A 12,775-nucleotide genomic window follows, 5' to 3' on the forward strand; every position below is an offset into this window, starting at 1 on the left:
TGGTTTACCGGACAAAATCTATTTCTGCCGAGTAGTTATTTTTTGCTTCGATTAAAAAATCATCCGGTCTGAATCGTTCACACTATTTCTATTTCAAAGTAAATAAGAACAAAACCACTCTCAGGTAAAAATTGTTGATTCAGTTTTTTTATTTACTATCATGCCCTTTTGTTTAATAGTAATTTCATGGCCTGGTCATGCGTGGTAATAATCTGTTCTGCGCATGCCCGAACATTGAGGCCCTTAATTAATGGGTTTTTTTTAGATAAATTTCACTTTTAATACTTCTCAACGTTATCTCAGGAGACAATCGTAACAGATTTTAATGATAAAAAGTAATATTGAATTTATTCCAACAGTATCTCTTTGTTGTCTTTTACGAAGAAATACAAATTAAAAAATATATAAGGAAACGGGTTACGCCCATGGGAGGAAACTCAACATGATTTTATGGCTTTTGTAACATGCTACATGATGACCAAAAGGGAACTTTATAACAAAGAACAGAATTCCATTTGAATATCAAAGTGTTTCATACATTTAAGGATCATGAAAACTCAATACGTTAATTGAGTTAATAGTGTTAATTTTAATTACACCCAAACATTGGCCTCTTCGTAACAAACATGGCTGTCTGGGTTCTTCAAATATCATAACCTTGCCATTCAATAGTCGTAGTTTCCATGCTGATTATTTACAGACAAATTTAAACTCACGACTTCAAAAAATTTTGAAACACAATGTCCGCGGTAAATTGAGCTGTCTGCACGATTTTTTCTCTTATATGTTTCATTGATTTATCTCATGTTATGAATTGTAACACATAAATCTTTTTTTTCAAAGTCACTTTAATCCAATTGAATACAGAGAAGAACATCATTTTGCTGTGTATTCCTTTCAAGTTTTGAACATGAATCTAACATTTCATAATGTTATTCAAGAGAATGATTCAGTAAAGTTATCACCTCAAAAAATATAGATATTTGATTTGACATACATGAATAGCTATATATAGTTTTGACACTTAAGACAAGTGAATATACAGTTAGTACATACATGTACCATCCAAAGTATATATTAAAAAACAACTTAAAGACCTTAACCTATGTATATGTTTTCATTAATCATTAAAAGCATTCACATAGAGCTTCTTACATGCATTCAGGGTAATAATTGTAGATTACTGACGGTCCCTTTGTGACCATACTTAAGTGTTATTTTTATTCATGTGCATGTAGAAACAAAGTTATTATGGAATGTTTTAAATTATACATAATGTACCTTATCTTACAGATAAAAAAAAATTGGTAAATTGATGAAATGTTTGATAGTCTATATAACTTTATTCTTAACTATCTTTAGGACTTATATGCCCTTTGTTGGCCATATAATAAGGTCACAACACTTGGACCCTGTAAGGGAGAGCTGTCCCTGGCTATTGATTCCAATCATAAGATTGTATAGCTGTAAACCTTCCATCATTCAGCAGTAATCTGAAACATTACAGAGAATATTCTGACTTAAAATCAAATAATTAACATTGTAATTTGATACAATATTTTTTTACAAACTATCTCATATGAAATGTCATGAACAGATGAACAGATAAATATGAAAATGTATAATTCAAATGAAATCCTTATAAACTAAATGTGAATAGTTTTTATTCAATAATTATGTATGTCTTTGAAATATGTGAATTTGCCAGTCACAGTCATTGAGCTTTTAAAGAAGTTCTCACTGTTGATTTTTTTATATTCCTCTATAACTGTCAGTCCCTGACAGTGTAAGGTCATATTACTTTTTTATTACTGTTTTTAAAATAAGTTTGTCACTACTGACCCTGGTGATATACAGCCTCATCATTGTTAATGTCCTCTTTGACAAACACATTGATCAGCAGATTCACCAAGTACTAACTATTCATGCTGCCTTATATCTGTAAGGAAAATCAGATAAAAATTCAGCTACAATTTCATAGACTCTATATAGCTTGTACATGTATAAACAAAAATTAAGTAATACCTGAAAAGAAGCCTACTAGGATAATATCTACATACCTATGAGTAAATGTTAAAATGATTCCTACAAATCTAACATTACTACAATATACAATACAATAGTATTTGTTTAAATGTGTAAACAAGACAATTAACTTCTGAAGACACTTCACACCCCAAAATCAGTAAGACACTTCACCCATCATCCCTGATTATTTCTAGAATAAATATTTCAACAACAAATAAACCTTTTGTCTGTTAATTTTCTTCTTTTAGTATTTTTTTTTTGTTAAATGTTTAAACTCAAGGCAATTTTCAATATTTTTAACCCTGACATGTTAACTTGCAACATGGAACTTCAATATATTACACCATTTTCTGAAACATTTATACATGAAAGACAATTTAAAGTATCAATGTGACACAAAAATAAAGAAAAATCTGCTATATAATTGTTGATAAAAAATATTATGTGTGATTTTCAACATAACTATCAATGTACTGTCAAACTGGGACATACATGTATTTCCCAGTATCAATGTTAGAACAAATGAAGGGTGAAAGAGATATCTCATATCTAAGATAGTAGGTCACCCACTTTAAATGACTAATACAAAATAAGTTATTTTAAATAGTCAAACTTATTTTGAAGTTTTAATGTGATAATTATATTTTAGAAAAAAATATAAAGTACTTAACTGATTATCATTAATACCATATAAATATATTAGGGGAAAAGTAATATCTCTACAATATTTTGATTTGGTTCATAATTATTATATAACAAGAAATGTGTTAAAACAATGAATATTTTAATCACCATAATTGATTGCATTTCACATGTCCCACCTTAATTTGTGTAAAGCACATAACAACATATAACCAAAAAGGGAGGTGTAGTACTTTTATCAGATTCCATAGAAAGAGGGGTGAAGTGAACACTAAAACTGTCTATATTTCAAACTCATTACTTGTCCTTTGTTTACAATCCTCTTTTCATGTGATGCACCAAATTGGATCTAAAGATGCTCATTTCGCATTCATGTACATGCTTTACCAGACAACAGTGCTCCAGTTTCATTTGCATTCCCATTACAGCACTGTACGTACTGTAGGTTAACATAATGTTGCCATGTTGATTTCACATTATTAACACATGTCTTTCACCTAGATACTGTAGCAACTTCATTGAAAGGTCTACAAAAGAAGATACTTAACTAATAATAACAATGAAATTGGTTTTATAGCTTGACAATTACACAGTTTTTATTGACAATTGTTAGATCTATGTTCTGTCCGAAATCTGCACAATCCGAAATTTTTGTACTAAAATATTTCGAAAAGAATAGTAGGAAACGGTATAGATATTTGCTAATCTGGCTACAGCTGTGACAGGAGTTATATTAAATACACATATATACGTAAAGTAATATAACTAACCATAGCTTCTTCGTGGAAATTATCCAGAGATTAAACTGGAAGTGATAGATGCGTCCCTGGGATGTTAAAATAGGATCAGCACTGTACATAAACATGTACGCGGAAAACATACGTTAGTTGAAAACTTCAATTGTTCAAATATTTGTGTTTGAAAGTTCCTATCGGGTATTATGCAAAAATGGCCGCCATTTTTAAGATCTTTAGCCTACTTACGACTGGTCTGAAGCAGCCTTAAAGTTACGACGTAAATCTACGACGTCTTAGCTACGAGCATGTTGATAAAACGCGACGTAGCCGTAAGATCGGTGGTACGACCGGGCGTACGACCGTTGATAAAACGACACCGTTTTATCAACAAATACGGTCGTAACTGCGATCTTATCTTACGACCGATACTTACGACCGAGCTTACGATTTCCACATGACCGTTTTATAAACACTGTCGTATGCCCTCAGTCGCAGCTAAGACCAATTTCGGTCGTACGACCGTATAAACAGTAACCATACGTTTCAGGGTCACGTGATTTCCCGCACACCTGTCAATGTAAACACGACTGCATAAACTGAATACGGTGTATGTCTCAATAACGACAAAGCATGGGGGATGAGCAAAAAGGACATTTAAATACGTTTTGTTTCCAAATTAACTCAACAAAGTACAAAAAACGATGTCTTTTTTGTGTTAGAATGCGATTTCTTTTCTAATAGAAGATTTTTTTAAAAAAATTTATTTACATGGGATACATTGTGTATTGATCTTTATTTAATAAAAAAGGTAAATCATTGATAAAATCAAAAGATACTTATTTGCATATCAAAATATAGAGATGCATCAAAAAGGAGGACGTATATCCGTCTACAAAACATGTTATAGACGATGTCAAAATTTTTAAATGCCTTCTGCGTGTTAGGCACATAACTCCTAAAAAAGCATTAGCGTCATTCTGGTCATCCTTAAAAACGGCTAAGGATACAATTAAAGATCCTGTTACTAATTTTTTTATGGTTTTAAATCATAAATATGATGCTCAAATTAAGATTTATCTATATTGTAGGTAACATGAAAGACAATTTCATGTAAATAAAGGGAGGTAATAAAAATTTTATTTTCTATAAAGTTTAATTACGTCAAATTTTACAATATTGATTGATTGATTGATTGATTGATTGTCTTTAGACTGGGCGGTCAAGGATAACCTACGAAAGTGCAAGCACTTATTTCCAGTAGGGTCCTTACCTCAGCAGACTCTAGAGACAGCTATGAGATACAAACCAGTCCCTAGCTATTATTGAATAGATCCCTTGGTTCTTTTACATGACCAGTGTATAGCACTGACACATGCGAGGATTACCTGGGTTTCTTACCAGTAAACCTCTAGGTAGGTGGGAAACACTGAAAGTGTCTCTGAAAATCACAAGGGTGTTACCCAGGATCGAACCCGGAACCTCTGGAGTGTCAGTCAGTGGTCTAACCAAATGAGCTATCGCGCCACCTATATTGTTACTAACAAATGAATGCATATAATTTAATGATTACATATAATATGCACAAATATTTGCAGTACATATTTTACAAATTCTTTGACGGTTGAAAATTGTTTTATTTGCATAATTATGTACATCTATATAATTTTACTTAGTGTGGTTTACCACTTTGATCACAACATACAGGATCTTTAAATATCCCCAATAACTATGTAAATATATCCCTTACACCCCTGTAATACAATACACAGATCGGTAAGAATATTCTTAATAAAAGTCAAAGAACGTCATAGTATACTTTATTATGATCTGGCAACCGTATAGTATCTTGTCCTAACTGTGTGAGTAAAGCAAAAGGCTTCCAAAGCAAAGCTAGTGTTTTAAGATTTTTTTTTTACTTTGAAGAAGGCGCTGTTGATGCTTGAATACAGAGACACCCACCAAAGTTCAACCTGTCTGTGCGTTCATGTCATTGAATAAGTTACAGGTGGCACAGCTTGAATTAAAAGAAAAATATGTACAGGGCTCTGAGGTAAAATGCTAAACATCATCTGCAATTTAAAGAGTTTTTCTTAGCAGTTTCAGCTAAGATTAAGGAAAAGTTAAAAATAATATGGCTGGCTTATTTATGAATGTATCTACAGAACATAACATCTTATAATATCATAACATGAAAGAATATCATAACATGTAACAATATCATAACATGTTACAATATCATAACATGAAACAATATCATAACATATAACAATATCATAACATGTAACAACCTCATTCCATGAAACAATTTCTTAACATGTAACAATATCATAACATATAAAAATATCATAACATGAAACAATATGATAACATGTTACAATATCATAACATGAAACAATTTCATAACATGTAACAATATCATAACATGTAACAATATCATAAGACGTAACAATATCATAACATGTTACAATGTCATAACGTGTAACAATATCATAACATGTAACAATATCATAACATGTTACAATATCATAACATGAAACAATTTCATAACATGTAACAATATCATAACATGTAACAATATCATAAGACGTAACAATATCATAACATGTAACAATATCATTACATGTAACAATATCATAACTTGTAACAATATCAAAACATGTAACAATATCATTACACGTAAAAAAATCATAAGATGTAACAATATCATATCATGTAACAATATTAAAACTTAAAACAGATTTTTAAGATATTTATTGAATGCTTTATGTTTGGAATCATTACAATATCAATACAATAATATTGTACATTATAATTAATACAATTAACCTTTTCCCTGCTTAATGGACTTGTCCAGTTTTCAATTTTGGAACTCTCAATTATCAATTTTAGAAATACCAAAATGAAAATTTAAAGTTACTCGCCCACCAGTATAGAGCTTTTGTCAAATTGGACATGCATACAGGCTGGACTGGCACTCTACTGGTTACTCGATTCCTGCAGCTAAAGGTATTAAGTTTTAAGTTACCATATACATCTTATTAAATGAAAAGAAAGTAACCAATATATGTTAATTACAGTATATATCCTATAAATTTCAAAGAAAGTAACCGATATACGATAATTACCTTATATATGTTATTATTACCAAAGAAAGTAACAAATATATGATAATTACCGTAAATATGCTATTATTTCTAAAGAAAGTAACCAATATTTTTTCACTACATTATCACATTTGCCAATTTTGACAGAAACAGTTTGAGAAACAAACTATGTAGGGGTTTATAATGTCTTTAAACGCAATATGACAATTTGATAAATTGGGTCAAACCCACTACAAAATCAACTACAGTTGACACATTTTTTCATCATTTTTTCACTTTATGTCTGACAAAATAATGAATGCATTTAAATACCATAAATGTGAAGTTATAGAATAATTACATGTATATTTATACATGATACAAGAGCTGATATTTATTCAGGAAGAAAAGACTGTAGCAAAATCAATGAACTGTTTAGGAGATCAAATTCTAATTGTTCGATGTTTTTTTAACTTTCATATCCCCCCCCCCCCCCTTTTCCTAGTGTTCTTTGTTTGTCTTTATTCTCTTTTTGCTTTTTATTTTTTATGCATGGTTTCTTATTTCTCTCTATTTCTCTTAAGGTTAACAACAACTGTTTAACATTTACCATAAATACTGTAGAAGTCAATTTTTATATTTTATTTTCTTTTTTTTCGGTAAGCAAGTAATGGGAAGATAGACAATACTACTCTTCAATGATATTACTATTGTCCTTATACATTGCATACACTAATTATTAGAATAAAACAAATAAAAAATTAGAAAGATAAAAAACAACTAAAAAGTATTAAAACAATGCAATGAAACGGAAAAAGTTAATAGTCACAAGATTAGAAATGTTTCACATATATTCTAAAAATCCTAAGATTAGGAATAATCCTGAAAACTTTAACTAAATAAATTAAAATTTGGAAAAATAAGCATGGATTCTTACATTCCGCAAACTGTAAATTATCGCAAATAAATATTAAGTTTTGTCCCCATAGTCAGTGCAGTATCAGTCAATCATTCAACCAGAATGATTTATCCCTGCTGAAGAATTTATACTGAAAATTTATATCAAGAGTGAATGATGAAATTATTAGAATTTTTGTCCAAACAAAAATGGTTAAAAGCATTAAGCCAGAAAATGCCCAAATAGCAAATCATTAGACATAAAACAATTGTGGCGAATTTATTTATGTACGAATGCGCGTGTATAGTAATACAAGAGTTACGTCTCTTTAATTTAAAAACGCCATTTGCATGACAACAATTATTACTTATTTGGTAAGTTTGGTACAGTTAAATGTTTTGTTTACGTCGTATTTGTTTATTACTATGTTATATCTGTCGGGAAGAGTCTATTAGTATGCTAAATTTAAAAAGGTAAGTTTAATTTCAATATATCATTAAGTTTAGAGATTATTTTGTACTTTGGGAAGGAGATTATTTAGAACAAGGGGAAGTAATCCAGTAGATGGCGCTTCTCTTATCCATATATAAGCAGGAGAAGTCGCATTTAAAATCACTTTTCGGATTGGAAAGCGAAGGTAACACTTCAAGCTATCCAGGAAGATAAATCGTGGGCATCGAAGTCCTATAAGTAAATCCCTTAAAAGCTCGGCTTCTTTGGGAATACAAAAGTAGGATAAAATTGCTCTAGCTGCTGAACGTTGGCTATAGAGATCGTCCTATTTATCATAGAAGCTCAGCTTCTTTGATATTGGATGAACATCAATTGTATATATTATTTTGGTGAGGTGAACGATTACCAATCGATATAGAAGCCCAGCTTCTTTATTGATATTGGATGACTATAAGCTCGCATTAAGCTGTAAATATTGTGTGATTTTCATCAAGTGTTTTTTTTTTATTATATAGTTATTATATAGTTTGTTTCTGTTCTTTATTATATCGTTCGTTTGTTCACCATATAATCAGTAATCATTACTTTGTCCAATCAATCAATGGTAAGGTAACCATAAGAAAAATTATATGTATATGATAAACTGTAAATAAGTAGTTGAACGTTAAAAAGTCTTATAATCAAAAGCCCGCTCGGAGATACGTTACAGATTTGGTGGCAGCGGTGGGATAGTTGATAGAATAATTTCTGTCACTTACTCACAACATTTAATATGGCATATGCTCAAGCACCAGAGTTCCAAGAATTACAAGAGAAGCTGTCTGACTTACAGCGAGAAAATGAAAGACTCAGAGTTGAACGAGAAATATGCGAGCTGGAGATGCAGATATCTCGACTTCATCAGAGTTCAACACCTATTAGGAGAAAATATGTCTGTAATAACGAAACACAGACATATGACGATAAACCTGTTAGACGTAGGTTATTGCCAAGGACACCTGATTGTTCTACAGTGATGAAAAATCAAAATGATATGGCAAGTAGACAATATTCATTAGATGAGGATGGTAATATTCTCGATCCAGAAAGGTTTATTACAAGACGAAACAAGAAAAAGATGCAAGAAATAACTGATAGCAGTAAGGTGAAAACACATCATAAGAATTTAGTTACACCAGCAACATACGATGGTTCAAGTTCATGGGCCGATTATCATGCTCATTTTGAAACCTGTGCCAAGATAAATGAATGGAGCTACGCTGATAAAGGTCTTTATCTTGCAGTTTCATTAAGGGGCCAGGCGCAAGGTGTATATGGAAATCTATCGAAAGCATCACATAACTATGATGACTTAGTCACTGCTTTAGTAGAAAGGTTCTCCCCGCCGAATCAAACTGAGCTTTACAGAGTTCAGCTTAGAGAGCGAAGGCAAAAGGCAACTGAAACATTATCTGAGCTTGCCCAAGACATACAGAGATTGACTAATCTTGCATACCCAACGGCACCCAATGACGTAAGAGAAACTTTAGCCAAAGAACAATTTGTTGATTCACTTTTTAGTTCAGATATGCGTCTTAGAATAAAACAAGCTCGACCTTCAAATTTAAATGACGCTGTTCGTCATGCTGTTGAATTAGAGGCTTTCAATCGAGCTGAAAGAAAGCACCAAGAAGGCCAAGGGTATCTTATGTCAACAAATAAGTCCGAAAATAGCGAAATCGCTGAACTTAAGAAAAGTGTTGAAGATATGCGAAGAACATTATCAATCTTACTAAAGAAATCTGAACAAGGAAAGCCAAATCATGAATATCAAAACTATAAAAAGCAGCATGATAGTTCTAATTTCAACCGGCAACGTATTTCAACGAAACCTGGGGGACAGCATGGAGATTCATTTAGAAACAGATCGACAAATAATCAAGATAATAGTAAAAGACATTGTTATGAATGTGGATCCGAAACACATTTGAAATACGAGTGTCCGAAACAAAATTTTAGAACCAAGATCTACAGTCAAAACAAACATAATGTTAACATCACAAATAAACAAGAGTCAGGTCTCTTCATAAAAGCACTCATTAATGGTACACCAGCAAATTGTCTTATCGATACTGGGGCTACCTTATCCATACTTTCTGTCAATATTTGGGAACGTATGCATATGAAAAACAATCTCGAAAATTATTATGGCAGTATTCTTTCCGCATCTGGCAAAGAATTGGATGTCAAAGGAAAGACAAGAGTTTCCATAGAAGTCAACAGCATTAAATGTTGTATGGACGTAATTGTAGCAAATATAGTAGATGGGGATGCTTTCCTTGGCTTAGATTTTATGAAATCGAACAATGTTACCCTCAATTTGCATGATAATATCATGACAATACAAGGGTTGACATGTGAATTAAATTGTACCGGAAATATTGGCTGTTATCGCGTCGTTGTGGCACAAAATACTGTAATACCAGCAAGATCTGAGTAGTAGTAATATCAGGGAAAGTCAATGACATTGATATCATACATAACTCTAAGCAATTATTCATGGTTGAACCCTCTCATACTCACAAAAGTGAAAAAGGTATTGTAGCCAAAGCTTTGTTATATGCACAAGAAAACATTCCGGTAAGAATAATGAATGTTTCAGATGATTCACAGGTACTTTATGCAGGTACAAATATAGCAAACATTTGTCCTGTCACCAATGTCAATAAAGTTGAGTCAAAGACATGTTCAGTAAATGGTATTCCATCTTATTTACTAGATCTGTATCATAGAACAGTTACAGGTATGTCGCCTAAACAAAGTGATGATGTTGCCCGACTGCTTTTAAAATATTCAACAATTTTCTCAGAGAATGATACTGATATAGGTCGAACTGGAATAATTAAACATAAAATACCTACAGGCGATGCTCATCCTATAAAACAAAGACTTCGTAGAGCACCTGTTCATATGAATGTAGAAATTGATCAACAAATCAATGATATGCTTGATAAAGGCATAATAGAAGAATCCTCTAGTCCATGGGCCAGTGGCATTGTGATGGTGCAAAAACGTGACGGAAGCAAACGTTTTTTGCATAGATTACAGAAAGCTAAATGACGTGACAATAAAAGACGCATACCCTTTACCACGGATAGACGATACTTTAGATCAACTGTCTGGAGCTAAATGGTTTTCATGTATGGACCTTAGCTCAGGTTACTGGCAAGTTGAGGTAGATGAAGAAGACAAAGAAAAGACAGCTTTCATTTCCAGACAAGGCCTTTTTCAGTTTCGGGTCATGCCATTTGGGCTTTGCAATGCTCCGGCGACATTTGAACGATTAATGGAGATAGTATTAGCAGGATTAAATTGGCAAATTTGTCTTATATATCTGGATGACATAATAGTCCATGGTCGAACATTTGAAGAAATGTTAACAAATCTTGATAAAGTATTTTCCAGATTGCAAAGTGCAGGTCTTAAACTTAAGCCTAAAAAATGTCATTTATTTGCACAAGAGGTTGAGTACCTTGGTCATGTGATATCGTCTGATGGTATAAGAACAGACCCGAAGAAAACACAAGCTATTATTGATTGGCCTTTACCGAAAAACACTACTGATGTTAGATCTTTCTTAGGACTATGCAGCTATTATCGAAAATTTATTTTTGAGTTCTCAGATATAGCAAAACCATTGCATCAACTTACAGAGAAAGGTAAACGGTTCATATGGAACAGAGACTGTGATCAAGCTTTCGCTACACTTAAAAAGAAGCTTGTCAATTCTCCAATTTTGAGTTATCCAGACTTTACAAAACCATTTATTCTGGATGTTGATGCAAGTGATATAGCAATTGGGGGAATCCTGTCACAAAAGATAGACAACACAGAAAGGGTAATAGCTTATGCTAGTAGAACTTTAACTAAGTCAGAGAAACGATATTGTACAACAAGAAAAGAATTATTAGCACTAGTACATTTTGTTAAATATTTCAAACACTATCTTTATGGGAAAAGATTCACCGTTAGAACTGATCATGGATCACTAAGATGGCTGATGCAATTCAAGAACCCTGAAGGTCAGGTAGCTCGTTGGCTAGAAGTATTGTCTGAGTTTCAAATGGATATTGTACATCGGCCAGGCAAAATGCACAAAAACGCAGATGGAATGAGTAGAAGGCGTGATGATGAACATACATCAGAGAGAACTGATAATGTTTTGCAAAATTTAAATTTTGTAGAAGTACCCAAGACCATATGTAAAGTCAAAACACAATCTGATGATGTACTCAACATAGAACAAATTCAAGAACAAGACTCTGACATTGTTAAAGTGAAAACATGGATAAAATGCGATAAAAAGCCTGATGCAAAAGAACTTTTGAAGGAAAGTCCATTTGTCAAATCTTTGTTAGGTCAATGGCAAAGATTATCCATAAGAGAAAATATATTGGTTCGAAAATGGGATGTTTTAGGAACTGACATAGTGCAATGGCAATGTATAGTACCTCTTAGTCACAGACGGACAGTATTAATATACTGCCATGATATAAAGGCTTCTGGACATTTAGGCATTAAGAAAACATTGAGTAAGATTCGTCAGAAGTATTATTGGCCTGGGCTAAAAACAGATGTAAAACTTTACATGGGGGATGTGAAAAATGTCAAAAACGTAAAGATCCAAATAGAATAAAAAGGGCACCAATGCATATTGTAAGATCAAGCTACCCTATGGAAAGAATCGCAATAGATATCTTGGGAGAATTACCAATATCGGATAGGGTAATAAATATATTCTTGTTATCGGGGATTATTTCACCAAATGGACTGAATGTCATGCAATGCCGAATATGGAAGCAAAGACAATAGCAAAAATATTGATTGAAGAAGTTATCTCAAGATTTGGTATTCCCAACTACATACATTCAGACCAAGGCAGACAATTTGAAAGT

At 32.3% G+C, this 12,775-nt stretch overlaps 1 protein-coding gene and 1 long non-coding RNA gene across 2 annotated transcripts in view; both read right to left on the bottom strand.

Moving 5' to 3' along the window:
• The window catches only part of LOC132724513 (uncharacterized), a 79,007-nt gene that overhangs the window by 30,999 nt on the left and 35,233 nt on the right, over positions 1-12,775 (bottom strand). The window lies entirely within an intron of this gene.
• On the bottom strand, positions 789-3,983 carry LOC132724515 (uncharacterized). The gene is made up of 3 exons (XR_009624923.1): positions 3,441-3,983; positions 1,843-3,197; positions 789-1,493 (listed from the first exon to the last, which is right to left on the bottom strand). It is a non-coding gene; the product is annotated as an uncharacterized LOC132724515 (long non-coding RNA).

Source organism: Ruditapes philippinarum, unplaced genomic scaffold, assembly GCF_026571515.1.
Source record: "Ruditapes philippinarum isolate M1 unplaced genomic scaffold, ASM2657151v2 ctg3642_1_1_1_1, whole genome shotgun sequence".
NCBI lineage: Eukaryota > Metazoa > Mollusca > Bivalvia > Venerida > Veneridae > Ruditapes > Ruditapes philippinarum.